The following is a 15,925-nucleotide window of genomic DNA, read 5'->3' as shown; positions in this document are numbered from 1 at the left end:
CCCATTTCCTCAAGGGATAGCTGTTTTGTAAAGACTGAAATAGTCCCCTGTGTGTAGAGAATTACTTCAGTTCTCACAACTGACACAAGATAGGTAGGTAGGTAGGTAGGTAGGTAGGTAGGTAGGTAGGTGGTGGATGGATGGATTTCTCATTTTGTAGCTGAGAAAACTGAAGCCCAAAGAGATAAGGTGATTTGTCTGAGATCACACAGACGAGTTAGAGCCTGGTCTGGCTGCCTACAAAGTTTGTGTGTTTTACTTTACCTCATTGCTGCCAGATCCTGGGCTAGTGCTGCATACTGCCTCTCCATCCCAGTCTCTAGCTGTAATTATGCAAAAGAATTGATTAAAAAGGAGCAAAAAGAAATGCTTTCAAAAAAAGCAGACTGGGCACTTAAGTAGCAGCCACTGAAATTGATAGTTTGAGTTACCAGTTTTAATTTTTCCTTTAAGCAGATCATTAAGGCTTTTGTCTGCCAGTACTGGCCTCCTTTGGAAGGATCATAAATGTGGTGGAAACCAACAAAACGGATTTTCTAATATAAAGATGGCAGTGCTTCAGACTGGCTGAGAGACTTAGCTATACATGAGATAGGTCTCTCCTCTCTGCTCCTCTGTCCTGAACTTGTTTCTCAGAATTCCATTTCTTTATTTGCCACTTAAGCTCCAAGCCCTTAAAAGAATACTTGGTGTGGGGCGCCTGGGTGGCTCAGTCAGTTGAGCATCCGACTTTGGCTCAGGTCATGATGTCATGGCACGTGAGTTGGAGCCCCGTGTCAGGCTCTGTGCTGACAGGTCAGAGCCTGGAGCCTGCTTCCGATTCTTTGTCTCCCTCTCTCTCTCTGTCCCTCCCCCGTTCGCACTCTTTGTCTCTCTGTCTCAAAAATAAACATTAAAAAAAGAAAAAAAGAAAAAAGAAAACTTGATGTAAATAGGCTTTGCAGTTGAGAGTCCTGGAATCCAGTCCTGGTTCTGACCCTTCGTTGAATTTAAGAATTCTGTGGGCACTCTATTTCTTCATCTGAAATCATTTATTTTTACAAACATTTGGTAAACGTCTACTCTGAGCCAGACTTTGTGCTCAGCATTGGAGAATCAGAGACCTTGGGAGCTCAAGGTCCAATGTGAAAAAGAATGGCAGGTAGAGAGACAGAGTGTAGTGTAATCAATGATGTCAGAGCCATGTGGACAGGAAATTATCAAAGCAGAGGTTAGGAGAGGACTGACTCTGTGAGCAGGGTAGATTCTTGCTATATTTTTGTGAGAACCCAGTGAGATAGTGTTTGTGCTACCTGTTACAAATGGTGAGTTGTTATTCTCTGTTGCCCATATTAGATGTCTCTACACATAAACACATGTGTTTATTCTACCAGTGATACTCCACCCGCCACCACCTCCACCCCACCCACCAGTTTTCTTTCCCAGCTTGCAAGTATCTCCATTCACAAGAGATAGCAGGTGGTGGAGAAAAGAGAAGGGAGTGTGTGCCCTTCTTTACATAGTATTTTCAGCGCTGAGACAGAATAGGAAATAACACTATACTTAAGAGTACTGTCAATCAGTGAGCAGATAGCTGGTAGATGTGCTTTGGGGACATTTCTCTCTAAATCTAACGAGTTGTTGGCTTAACTGATTGTCCTGTCTTTATCCAGGGCCATTAGCAAATCAGCGTTGCTTGTTGAGCGAAGTGACAGTGTTGGCTAGTATTTACTTGTTTTGGTTCCTAGGACTAATTATTGGTGTTTTAAACATCCATTTTGTGCCCTCCTCTTCCTTCCAGGGCCCAGGGACAGATTTTTATTGCAAATAGCAAACTTAGGTTAATTTATTCATATCATATATATATACATATATATACACATATATACATTATATATATAATATATATATTACACATATATATACACATTATATACATATACATACATACATACATATGTACATACATACATATGTATGTGTATATATATATACATTATATATATACACATTATATACATATATACATTATATATACACATTATATACATATACATACATACATATGTATATACATATATATGTATATATACATATATATACATATATATACATATATTACACACATATATACACATATACACAATATATATGCACATATATATACATATATATGTATACATATACATATATATATTACAGATATATGTATATATATACATATACATATCTGTATATACATTACATATATCTGTAATATATATATATATATATATATGTACATATATATGTGTATATATATATATATATTTGGCACCTACTGTTTGCCAGTCACTGTTCTTGACAAAGATTCCTGTCCTCACAGAGCATATTTCTTTTTTTTTTTTTCCCACAGAGCATATTTCTATACTAGTGGTCCCTGCGTAGAGAGAGGCAGAAAGAGACAATAAATAATAAATATAATACATAAGTAAACTACATACCTTATTAGAAGGTAAGAAGTGCTATAGAAAAGGAAAAATTGGGGTGCCTGGGTGGCTCAGTCAGTTGAGCGTCTGACTTCAGCTCAGGTCATGATCTCACGGTTTGTGGGTTCGAGCCCCACATTGGGCTCTGTGCTGATAGCTCGGAGCCTGGAGACTGCTTCGGATTCTGTGTCTCCCTCTCTCTCTGCCCCTCCCCCGCTTGTGCTCTGTGTGTGTCTCTCTCTCTCTCTCTCTCTCTCTCTCTCTCTCTCTCTCTCAAAAATGAATAAATGTGAAAAGGAAAGGAAAAATAGGAGCACCTATGTGGCTCAGTTGGTTGAGTCTGACTCTTGTTTTCAGTTCAGGTCATGATCCCAGGGTATTGGGATCTAGCCCTGCATCAGGCTCCATGCTGAGTATGGAGCCTGCATGGGATTCTCTCTTTCTCCCTCTGCCCCTCTCCCCCACTTGCCCTCTCTCTAAAATTAAAACTTAAAAAAAAAAAGAGAGAGAGATAGAGAAAGGAAAAATGGAACCTGATAAAAAGGAATGCCAGGAGTACCTTGGTCAGAGTGAGTAGGCCTCATTGGTAAAGTGCCGTGGGGGGTGGTCTTGAGAGATGATCATGCTTATGCCAGCACAGTCTGCCAGTAAGTTTCTCCTGATTAGAAGTGTGCTGATCCTCATTTCATCAATCACCAAGCCCTTCTGGAATCAGGCCTGAAATACCACCACCTTTCAATTGGATTTGGATGAAAGGAGGGTAGAGGAACTGCACGTTTTGATTCCAAGCTGAGAGCAGAGAACCTTCACCTCCTTTAGATGTTGGCAGCTTGCAAGCTCAAGGGAGAGAGGTCCTAAGACCATCTGATCATTTCACCTCAACTGCCGTTAGTGAGTGCCTGCTTCATGCCTTACATCCTTCGGGATAGAGCACAATAGTGTCTATCCTTAAGGAGATTAACATCTTGTGAACTGTTATTTATGTATGTATTTGTCTTTTAACTTAATTTTGAATAGTAAAGATAGTACTATCTTATTTAATTTTGAATAGAAAATACAGTACTGTAGCACAAAATTTTTGAAGTATGTATGGGAACTTAATTTATAATTTATTCTCACCTTTTATTTCCAAAAGGGTTTGCAGTGACTCAAATTAAAATACAAATATAAATGTACACGGGAGAGTTAAAACTGGATCAGAAATCATATTGGTAAAAGGAAAGATAATTGTATCAGGATTGAACGAGAGATTTTCTTTTCTGAAAATAGGTTTATTGTTTTTGTAAAAATAATATGGAGAAGAAAGTAGCAGTCAAATAAATTCCCTCTGTCTAGAGATTGATTGTGTGTGTGTGTGTGTGTAATTTTATATAAATGGGACGATGCTGTACTCACTGCAAATCAGGTAATTAGTGGAATTAAGTATTAATTTAGATTGAAGTTTCCTGACGAACAAGGCAAAAAAGGGATACAGAGAGTTTGGTTCATCAGGAAGGAGGAACTTTGTTCTGGCACCCCTTTATACTATCATTTTATGTATCCAGCAAACATTTTTTAAAACTATACTGTGTCTGGTGCTGATGTGTTAGGCTGTGAGGGGATTCAGATAATAAGCATCACAGCCTTTGCCTTAAGAAGCTTACTCAGACTGCTGACATCAAGGATGCAAGTAATGTGATGGCCTTTGTTTTCAGTAGCCGTTCTGCTAAAGATTTACCAACATTCTACTAGGATGATCCTTTTGCCAGCCCTAGTAACAGCTTGGGTGTACTAGCGACTTGAGGAGCAGTCGCTGGGGGCTGACCCCTTTTCCACAATGAGACCTTCATAAGCCTCATGCCACAGGCACTTGTTTAGCCTGAGTCTGGGTGCCTCATTCTGTGTTGCACTTTGACCCAACCCAACTAAAGGCTAAGCCACAGGGTCCCAGGATGATCACTGTGACTTAGCATAGCCTTCACCAGCTCGTGCAAATATACCCAGCCTTCAGCTAAATTCAATTAGTTTTTCTTTAAGAAGGGAAAGAAATCCAATTTTACCAAACATGGACAGACGGTGGAAGGCACTTTGATGTTACAACCTCTCAGTGATGCTTTACTTAGTCACAAGTTCATAAGCAAGAAGGCTTAATTACTTGGGAAAACACAGGATTAAAACTGGATACAATGGCTGAGTATCCGCTCTTGGGCGACTTGATTCGAACCCATGTACCCAGTTCGTGTGTGGTGCGAACTTTGATGTGTGCTATGACAAGCTGAAAGTCATGACCCCCTCAGGGAAGCTCCTTCACATGGCGTTTGCAGGATGTGTAGGCGGAGAGGCAGGGCCTGCCTGGCCTGTTTGCTCAACTTTGATGTCCAAGCAGCCACAGGCCCCACTGTTTGCTCTTTCACTGAAGGATGGATTGGGAGCCTCCTACCTTTCCCAGTGGACAATGGCCAGCAGTGGAGTGTGACGACTGTTGACCATTCCAGGAGCCTGGTGGACCAGAACAGGGCTTTAGGAGGTGCAGAGCCTGGGGGGCCAAAAGCTGTTTATAGAACAGTCATTTCTCCAGATGTAGCTTTCCTTAAAGCCTAGTGTTGGTTAGGTGCTTATTGTGGAGGTAAAAATAGTCTCCTGAGTTTTAGCAGTTACCAACTACTGCTTGGCCCTCTGTCCAGTGTCACTAAAGTATTTGTAAAATGAAGGTATAAGTCTGTCCTGTTTACTTCATCAGTGTTTACGTGCAAGGGATAGCGGTGTGATGGAAATACGGTATGATTTAGATCCTTATAGTTTTTAATGACTTAAAACACATGTCTGATAAAAGGAATAGTGTCCAGAAGATACAAAGAAGTGTTACAAATCAACAGTAAAAAGACAACCCAATTTTTAAAAAATGGGCAAAAGATTTGAGCAGACATTAGCCAAAGAAGAGATGGATGGCAAATAAGCACATGAAAAGATACTCAGCATTCATCATTTAGGGAAATGTGAGTTAAAATCACAAGGAGAAACCACTGTATACCTGCTAGAATGGCTAAAGTTTAGAAAACCTGACGGTACCAAGTGCTGACAAGGATGCAGAACAACTGCCATCATTGCTGATAGGAATGCATTATGCTATAAACCACTTTGGCAGTCTCTCATAAAGGCAAAACATATATTACCATGTAGCCCAGCAAAACCAACTCTTATACCAACTTTGTCCATGAGATATAGAAACATGAATCTTGGGGGCGTCTGGGTGGCTCAGTCAGGTAAGCATCTGACTTTGGCTCAGTTCATGCTCTTGCAGTTAGTGAGTTTGAGCCCCGCATTGAGCTCTGCGCTGTCAGTGTGGAGCCTGCTTCAGATCCTCTGTCTCCCTCTCTCTGCCCCTCCTCTGTAAATATGTTTTAAATATGTTTAAATAAACATTTAGAAAGATTAAAAACAAAAACAAAAATCTTCAAAAAGACATTGATAGTAGTTTATTCATAATTGCCCCAAACTGGAAATCATCCAAATGTCTATTAACTGGTGAATGGACAAATTATGGTACATCCATACAGCAGACCACTATTCTGCAGTTAAAAAAAAAAAAATTACACGTGCAACAACAGGGACAAATATTAAAAGCCTTATGCTAAGCTAAAGCCAGACACAAAAAACTAGCTATGATATAATTCCATTTATAGGATGATCTGGAAAAGGCAGTACTGTAGGGACAGAAATCAGGTTAGTGGCTGCTAGGGTTTAGGAGTAGGAGGAAGGGCTCAAAGGAACTTTTGGGTGATGGAAATATTCTAAATCTGGATTGAACAATCAAAACTCATCAAATTGTACATCTTAAAAGGGTGAATTTTACTGTGAGTAAATGATACTTCAGTAAATTGACTTAAAAAAAACTTTTTAAAAAAGTCATCATCCCAGGGCACCTGAGTGGTTCAGTTGGCTGAGCGTCCAACTTTGGCTTAGGTCATGGTCTCACAGTTTGTGGGTTCAAGCTGTGCATCGGGCTTTGTGCTGACAGCTCAGAGCCTGGAGCCTGCTTCGGATTCTGTGTCTCCCTCTCTCTCTGCCCCTCGCCCACTCACACTCTGTCTGTCTGTCTCTCTCTCTCTCTCTCTCTCTCTCTCTCAAAGGTGAATAAACATTTAAAAAAATTTTTTTAAAAGCCATCATCCCTGTCTAATATTCATTATTAATTGTGACTGGTGGCACACTGAGAATTTGTTTGTCATGTCAAAATGAATTCGTATAGTTCCTGGTCACCTGGGATGTTTAGATTTCCTATTGTTGATGGTATTTCACGTGTATTAATTGTTACTGGAGAATAAAGGTTTGTGACTTCACATGATTTGTGACGTCATAAGGTGTAATTCCTGATGAACAACAACAAATTCATTTACAAGCGATACACAGGGAGCTTATGTAAATTCACAAAGTATCCTATGATTCTTCATAGTAAGAAAAAAGTACAGGATACAGGACTGGGAGCTTGTCTTCCATCCCACATGGTCCTCAGACTCCTTGTCCCTGGACTGCCAGGCAGTGAGACCACCTAGATAGTGTGGCTGTTGTGCCTCAGGAACCAAGAGTGGGATGGTGGGGGGGAGATTCAGATAAGTCCACTTGGGCTTGGTGGTTACTCTGAAAGCCCCTGCCTCAGAGAAGGTGAAGTTATGAAGCAGAGCTCCAGCAAAACTGTTTGAAATTCCCCACAAGAGTCTCCCTCCCTCCTCTGCTTTTTCTCCCGGAGTGCATTTCATAAGCATCGGAAGGACTGCTTCCCGGCACTGCCTTCCCTGCTTGGCCAGGGTCCCTGAGGAGCTGATCTAATGAGTGGATAACACGCATTTGCCAAGGCCTTCCTGGATGTGGTACCTGGGCTTTGTTAATTTTAAAATGCCGCCATCCTTGGCTGAAGACCATTTAATTTCCTCTCATAGCAGTCATTTATTTTTAGCATTTGCTTATTTTCTTTCCACCTTACTGAGATGGTGGGTGGGCATTAAAACCTGTCTTTAAGAAACCAGTAGCTCAATTGAGATTCCTGGCTGTGCAGGCCTTTCTTTATGGGGTCAGCCACTGCACAGGTGTTCTTAGAGTGATGCTGCTCCTGGAGCTGGACCAGGGGCAGCTTCCCTGAGTGGCTCTCCTTCCTTGTTGGCTGGCCAGAGGCAGTGCTGGTAGAGCACCCTTGCACCTGTGCTTCAGTGCAGGTCCTTCGGGGGCCCAACCATGTAGAGGTCTATCCTGCCTCAGAGTTCTGCAGCTTCTTCCCAGGGTCCCCATCCTGTTCTTGGCCTGGCTGCTTGTTGCCTGTGCTGTGCTGGCTGATCTTCTGACTGTAGTGATCACGGCTATGGTTATGATTGAGTGCCTTCTGTATGCCAAGCCTATGTCAGGCACTTCTCAGGTTGTCTCTATGCAATCCAAATAGGGAAGGATTATTATCCCTATTTTGCAGATGGGGAAAGTGAAGCTCAGGGATACCCAGGGTTGTTTAATAAGTGAAAGAGGGAACCAGGATTTGAAGCCAGGTATCTTTGAACCACAGATTCTCATTTTTTCCACTGGAGTATGCTGCCTGTGGAGGGAGATGGTGGGGAGCAAGGCTATGGGTTGGCCTAAGGGGTGCTGGGACTAGAGTGAAGTCAGCTCAATTAGGGTTTCTTGATGATGTGCTGGATAATTATGAGAAGTCTAAAAACAGACAAAACATTCTCCGTTTCTCAAAAAGCTGACAATTGGGGGGTGCCTGACTGAATCAGTAGAGCATGCAACTCTTGATCTTGGGGTTGTAAGTTCAAGGCCCATGTTGGGTAGAGAGATTACTTAAAAATAAAAATCTTAAAAATCTGGCAGTAAAGGGATAAACAAGTCCCACTTTAACTGTAGAATGAGGCAGAATGTGGTCAGTGCCTCAGTGAAGATCACCTATAGTGCTAGGTGTAGATCACGCCATGTAGAGGCAACATCATTAAGGGAAGCCTTTCATACGAGGTGGGCCTTGAAAGTTGGACAGGATTTTGATTGATAGAGGTGGGGGCTAGAAAGACAGCATTTCTGGGAGAAGGACTGTGGTGAGCATAGGTTCACAAAGGTGAGAAAGTAGGACTGTGACAGATCTTGTTGGAGGATCTAGCAGAGGCTAGAGACCAGAGAATGTGAAGGAAAGGCCTTATCCAACACAGGCCATGATCCTCTCAGTCTTTGGTAGCCTAGCATTGGTACAGCTGTAGCTCTAGAGCTGGATTACCTGGGCTCAACCACATTCTTTCTCTTACTAGTTATGTACCTCGGCAAGTTCTTTCACTTATCTGTGATTGTTTCTTCACATCTATAAAATGGGGATAATAAGTAGATCTACCACAAAAGGCTGTTTTGAGGTTTAAATATGTAAATATATGTAGTGTTAGAACAATGCCTACCATATTGTAAGCACTTGATAAGGCTTTGTTACTTTGGTTAGTGGTAGTAGTGGTGCCTTAATTATTATTCTTGTTGTTGATTATTGGTCACTCCAGGAGGAAATTAGTGAATGGTCTACAGGTAAGCCTGTCTTTGAATGTAGGGTATTACTTGTCTCTCACCAATACCTTTAGGTGACTCAGAAGTAGTAGGGCTTTGGAGATTTTTTCCACTCCTTTTCATCCTAGAAACTGGGCCTAGAACATGAGACCCCAGAGCAGGACACTTTGATATAGGACTGGCTCTTGTCCCAGGTGGCCACCTGCCCGATGCTGGGCAGTGCTCAGTATTTCCCAGCAAGAAAGGGTGGGTGAGAATGCTGGCCAGGTGCCCGGAATGCCAGCATCATGTCCCCAGAAAAGTGTGCCGAGTTTGATTTTCTCCCACTGCTGCTGCTGTGGCCGATTATGTCTGAGTAACAGAGTCATTTCTAATCCCATTTGGAATCATTGCTCAAGATAATCCTGTTTCATAGTAATGATATTCCAATTCCAGCATGCACCGATTCTAGTTTGGCAGATGCATGCCTTGAACTCAGGCAACCCAAGACAGTGGTCCCTGGAAAGCAGTGCCAGCTCATTTGCCTAACATAACAATCTCAGGATAACCCCCCTTCTCCAACACTATATCTTGTTCGGGAGTTCTGTGTTCAGTGATCTCCTGGAGAGTTTCAGTTGGGACCAACAAGGAGAGCATCCAGTGCTCATCCTGGTCATGGGGAAGGATACATTGGGAAGGATGTTCAACTTCTAAGGACTGTGATATGATTCACTCCCACATCTTTTCTTTAAAGACATCAGATCCACTCTCTGCCATGGGCTCTTTCTTTCTTTCTTTCTTTCTTTCTTTCTTTCTTTCTTTCTTTCTTTCTTTCTTTCTACCTGTCTACCTGTCTACCTGTCTAAGAGAACAAACTATACCTTTATTTACTTTTCATTAAGTTTAAATCCTTGAGAGGTACAACATCACACGGATTCTGTGGCCAGAGGCTTTAGCAGGAAGATTGCTTCAGAATTTGGCATGAACCATGCCAGTGGTTCCACAAGCACAAGTTACTTTTCTCCAGATTGCTCTGGTTTTGTTCGGTTTGCCACCAGGAGTCACTGTGTTGTTCTTTGCTTTGTACATATACGCATATCTCTTGCCTAGATAGAATTCAGTTTTATCTAGAGCATAAACATCTTCAGTTTTAAGAAGAGCTGTGTGCTCCCTCTGGTTCCAAAGACCTCACTTATAGCCAACAAAAATGGCCTTGGACTACAGCCTAACAGACATATTTGTTGTTTTAAGAGTCCTGTTCCCAGCAGGCTTCCACAGGGTCCAAGGGTCCAAGATGGTGGAAAGAGGTGAGCTGCTTATTTAAATAAGGCTGCAGGCTAGTGGGTCAGGAGTATACAAGCAGTATAGTAGGTGTGTGTGGGTTTCAGCAAGGTATTTGTCTCTCATGACATTTCGCATGAATAAAGTATGATGTGGAGAATAGTTCAGACAGACTAATAAATGGTGAATGACCTATTTCATATGTTGTGTATATATGATTGGAGACTGGAGAGCAGACTCAAGTGGTGAGCCACAGGGCCTCGTCCTTTTCAGTAGTTACATCAGTGATTCTATTGAGACCATGGATAAATGCCAACCCAATTGGCAGATTAAATGAAGCTTAGAGAGAGAGCTAATATGTTAGGTGAAAGAATTGTGGACATGAAAAAAGAACTCAGTGGGTTAGAACAATGGTTAAATCTGTGGTGATAAACATTAATAGGGATGAGTGTTTAAGTCTACAATTAAAAAACCAAAAACCAACCATAAAATGCAGGGTGAGGAAGTCCCAACTTAGCAATACTAGCAAATAAAGCCCAGGAGCTGACTAAAAACTCTGCGTATCAGCAGTGCAGTGTTAAGGCCCCAGAAGTGAATTGATGCAACAAATATTTACTGGTCTGTACTGGGTCTTATGTGTGAGAAACAGATGGTCAAGCACAGTCCCTGCTTTGGGGAGTACAAAGTCCAGTTATGTATGACAGTGGTGAGGAACAAGAGCTCTGGAAGGAGACTGCCTGAGTTTAAAACCTAGCTGTATCTCTTAACTAGCTCTGTTTTCGCATCGGCAAAATGCGAATAATAATAGCACCTACCTCAGCAATGGTGATTGTGAAGATTTAATCTCCACATAAGATGCACATAAGACTATTTAGTGCATAGATATCTGCTTGTGTTATTAATATTTTTTGTTTTCTTGTTGTTTTTTTCATCCAGAGTTGAAGAAAAATATCAGCCCCAGCGTGCTCTTACAGATCATTTGCCTAGAGAGAGCCTAATCAGGCCCATACTGTGGTGAAATCCCTACCATCAGAGCTTGACCACATTAGCCCATAGGTTTGACAACCATATATTACAGAGCACAGATTGAAAGACATGAAAGATAGGGAATTACATTTGAAACTAGGCTAAGGATGTGAAATCGAGATTGTGTTGGAAACCCTGTGATGGTGGTCTTGATTCCTTGCCCCTCTCCTTAATGTGCCATGTCTTCCTTGAGCCTTCCCCCAAATGATCTCACCACTGATTTTGACCCTGTCCATCTGAATGAGACTCCCTTTTAACCCAGCTGGCTGCTATGACCTGCTTGACTATACCATCTGAAAATGTCACTGTCCCTGGTACACAGTAGGGGCTCAGTAATTATGGGATAGTAAGACACACTAATGGATGGATAGTTGGATGAGTGAGAACCAGTGTAGTTTAGTGGAATATGTACTAGGTTTGGCCTTACACAGACCTGGATTTGAATCTTGGTTCCTATGCTTAATTAATGTGTATACTTTGGCAATTCACATTATTTTGCTGAGCCTCAGTTTATTCACTTATAAAATGGGACTAGTACCTCATTGCAAGTGGTTATATGGAGCTGAAATAGTGAATGTAAAGTGCTTTTCACACTATGGCTGCTGTTACTATGATTATTGACTTTTACCTTTTGAGGGAAGTAAACAAAAGATTATTATCCTCTTTTGAGAAAATTGGGGCACATTTTCTATACAGGTACTTTGCCTCCTACCTGATCCTTAGTTTGTTTCCTAAGGAACCTGCTTTATTATTACTATTTTTTTAACTTTTCATTTTTTTTAATTAATTTATTTTTTTAATATATGAAATTTATTGTCAAATTGGTTTCCATACAACACCCAGTGCTCATCCCAAAAGATGCCCTCTTCAATACCCATCACCTATCCTCTCCTCCCTCCCACCCCCCATCAACCCTCAGTTTGTTCTCAGTTTTTAAGAGTCTCTTATGCTTTGGCCTAAGGAACCTGCTTTAAAAAGAAAACTGCTTTCCTCACCCTCTCCACTCCCATTTCATGCCCCCATGCCAAAGGACCTTTAGATTTAACACATGCCGGTGCCTTTGGTCAGGCCACCCTGCTTTCCTGACCAGCTCATAGACCAGCCAGTAGGCTGAATGAGCCACAGCTCATTTGACTTTCCAGCAAACCTCCTGAACTCTGACCTCTTTGCTTCCTCCCTTCATCGAGGTGTGCACTGGGTTGAGAATAGGTCAACTCTTTGTCTTCTCCTTGGGACCCGTGACACTCATCACAGTGACCCTATGCTTTGCATGTAGGGGGGCGGGTAGAGGGGAGGAGGAGTTGGAGGAGCTTCTCCTGAAGCTCAACATTGTGTGGGGACGACCTGGAGCTGGGATCACTGCCCTTCTTGCTTCACCAACTCCAGCTGCTCACCAGCTGTCTTTGACACGTGCCTGCCCAGCATAGGCCTCGGCCCACACCACAGGTTTCCTTGCTTTTTCCTAAACAATGTGGCAACCCCAAGCCCCTCCGGCCACTGAGAGCAGAAAGCCTTAACATCGATCGATGTAACTATCTTCCATGCATTGTGACACCCCACTGTCCTGAAAGCAGGAGCTCATCAAGGTCGGCGTGAGCCAACCTTCCTACATGAGCTCCCACCTCTAATCTAATTATAATCTGATCAGCAAATTAAAATGTGCCTCTTGGGGGCTGTGGTTCCAAAGGGAGTTTCATGAGTCCCAGGAGCTTCCAGTTAGGGACCACTCTCCTATTCATTTCCTCACCTTTGTCTGGGAACTGCCTGGTGGAAGGCAGGAAAGGCCTCATGCTCAGGAGAGGAAGATGAAGGTTTTCCACGGCTAAACCACCTGTGGCCTAGTTTGGAACCTCAGATAGGAGATGGCTAGGCAGGGCTGAGACAGTTGCCATCTACCATTCTCCGTTTCCCATCAAATAAAATAATGATTGGAGTGCCTGGGTGGCTCAGTAGGTTAAGCATCCAACTTCGGCTCAGGTCATGATCTCCTAGTTCGTGAGTTCGAGCCTTGTATCAAGCTCTCTACTGTCAGCACAGAGCCTGCTTCAGATCCTCTGCTCCCCTTTCTCTCTGCCCCTCCTCAGCTTGTTTTCTCTCTCTCTCAAAATAAATAAACTTATGGAGAAAATAATAATTTTATTTATTCATCATTTATTCATGCACTTATTCAGAAAGCATCTACTGACCACTTTGACCCAGGCACTGGGCAAGGAGCTGGGAAGGAAGGTGGAGACATGGTCTCTATGCCTCATGGTCTAGCAGGAAAGGTAAATACGAGTAAATAGGCAATCATGGTACAATATGATCAGGGTCACCTACCCGTGGGTGTGGGTGTTGCATTCTGTAGACAAATAAGAAGGGCATGGATCCAGGCTGGAGGTCAGACAAGACTCAGTGAATTGGTGACCTTATCACTGAAGAGCCCTGAAAGTGATGAGCACTAACCAGTTGAAGGAGAGGGGGGGCACTCCCAGCAGAAGTCGTGGCACATTTGACGGTCTTTGGTGTACTTCAGAGAATTCATTGTTTTCTCTGGGTCCTTAACCCATTAGTCCCCAAGATCTACCAGATCATCATAGGAATTAGAAGTTCTGCAGTTGAGAGACTTCCTAAAGGAATAAACCTTTGGAACAAGTGGTTAAGTTCAGTTAATGATTAATAGAAGGGGATAGGGAATCAACCCTTCTAAAAGATCATGTTGGTGTTGTTGAATGTATATCTAGTCTGTTGCTTCTAACTGCTATATCAGATAGTATGTCTCTACCACATTGAACTTAACTCATTCCCCAGTGATGGATACTTGATTGCCTGCAACTCCCCACTGTCACAAAATGCTGGGATGAACATCTTCCATGTCGCCTTTTATGGATCTGTGTAAGAATTGCTCTGGGATATATATATTCAAGAGAAGTGCTGGGTCATAGAGTAAGGTACTTTAATTTGACAAAGTGTTACAAGCTTGGCTTCTAGAGTGGCTGCACCAGTCTATCCTGACAGTACGTGAACAGTCCCAGAACCCCATGTCCTCTCCAACACTTGGCATTTTTTAGCTTTCTAACTTTTGCCAATATGTTGGATTTAAAGTGATATTTCATTGTTTTAATTTGCATGTCTCTAATAACATAAGTTTGAGGATCTTTTCATATACTTAATGATAATCTTTTTTGTTTGTTTCTTCCTTTGGGAATTCACTGTTCATACCCTTGCCCCATCTTTCTGTTGGACTTTCTGATCCTAGCTTTGCTGCTAAAACCTGACTTGAGGCACAGCGTTCCCAGATTGTTAGCTCTTGGGAGTCAGTATAGGAGCGTGAGGGGCAACATGGCAGAGGGATAAGGACATGGACTTTGTAGCCACACTGCCCTGGTTTGAATTCCACCTCTACTCCTTACAGCTGAATGATACCTTGGACACGTTACTTAACCATGCAGTGCCTCAGTTTTCTTAATGCATAACCTGCCTCATTGTGTTGCTGTAAAGATTGAATGTGTTATTATATATAAAGTGTTTAAAACAGTGTCATGTGGGAAGTATACACAAATGTTAGCTCTTATGATTAGACTACTACCTTCCTCCTACTTAGCCATTCTGTACCCTTAAGAAAATAGATATTTGTACTAGCAGGCAGTAGAAACAAGGCAGAGAAAAAAATAGCTCTCAGCCTAGGATCAGAGTTTACCCTCACTTCCTTCACCTTCAGTATTCACAAGACCCTGCCTTTTTGGTGAGTACTGAGTGGAGATAAGAACAGAACAGATCCTGATGGGCACACAGGAAGGAAGTACTGCTGCTAGAGCCAGGTCATGAAAGGACAGACTCCTGTCCTCTTGGGCTGTACACATCCTCTGAATCTTGAAATTAGGGAAAGAGAGTCTGGAAATTCTCTCTAGCCTTTGAGACTAATCCTCACATTGGTAGGCATATCTTTCCACAGACCACCGGAGACCAAATCCTGAGCTGGCTTGGAGAATTGCTGATATTCTTAAGTCTTTGCCTATGGAGAACTTGAAGAGTAGTTGACATAGATCCTTTGAGTAGAAATGTTTCCTGTTGTAGAAAAACGTTAAGTGCATGGAATGACTTACTCTGCCCCCTTTAATCCAGATGTTAAGACCACAAAGGCCTAGCCCATACACCAAAGTCTGTTTGGTACCAGCTATCCAAATTTAAGGCAGTAATATCTAAACCCAGACGTACAAAATGGCACCTAGTATGCTGGCACGAGAACAGAGGGGAGGCTGCAGTTGTCCTTTGATGGATCACCTCAAATAGCAGTGTCTGCTTCCCTTTGTGCCATCAGAATCTCATTTTACTCCTGACCTTGTACTCCCCTTGTCAGCCAGATGGGCCAACTCACCTTCTCCCCATATAAGTCACCTTCTCCCCGATATAGTTCTGAACCTGGGGATTTGTTTCTGCTTCAGCAAAAAGCATCAAAGAGACAGAAATCACTTCATTTCTAAAGTCTTACTGCTGCTTCTCGTTTCTGCTTCTTTTGCCTTGCCTTGACCTCTGGTACCTGGATATTCCTTAGTTTCTGGCTGCTTACTTGGTTTGTGGCCTACTGTTCTCCTTTAGCTCCTAGCCCTTAACATCTGACCTGGCTTTTGACTCTCTACCACATATCAGTGCTGCCTAGTCTCTGGCCCTTGGTTCTAGTTTGACTCTGAACGTTTTGATACTTGCTGGGC

General features: G+C 42.4%; 1 protein-coding gene and 1 pseudogene across 2 annotated transcripts in view; one reads left to right on the top strand and one right to left on the bottom strand.

The window, feature by feature from the left end:
* Positions 1 to 15,925, top strand: part of CLPB (caseinolytic mitochondrial matrix peptidase chaperone subunit B) — a 142,232-nt gene that overhangs the window by 30,023 nt on the left and 96,284 nt on the right. The gene's annotated exons all lie outside the window — the stretch shown is intronic.
* LOC109267145 (60S ribosomal protein L35a-like) lies at positions 9,831 to 10,163 on the bottom strand (annotated as a pseudogene).

This window comes from Panthera pardus, unplaced genomic scaffold (assembly GCF_024362965.1).
Source record: "Panthera pardus isolate Hobbes unplaced genomic scaffold, ASM2436296v1 HiC_scaffold_12, whole genome shotgun sequence".
NCBI lineage: Eukaryota > Metazoa > Chordata > Mammalia > Carnivora > Felidae > Panthera > Panthera pardus.
Note: the sequence above shows the minus strand (reverse complement) of the source record. Positions and strands in the feature narration are given on the sequence as shown.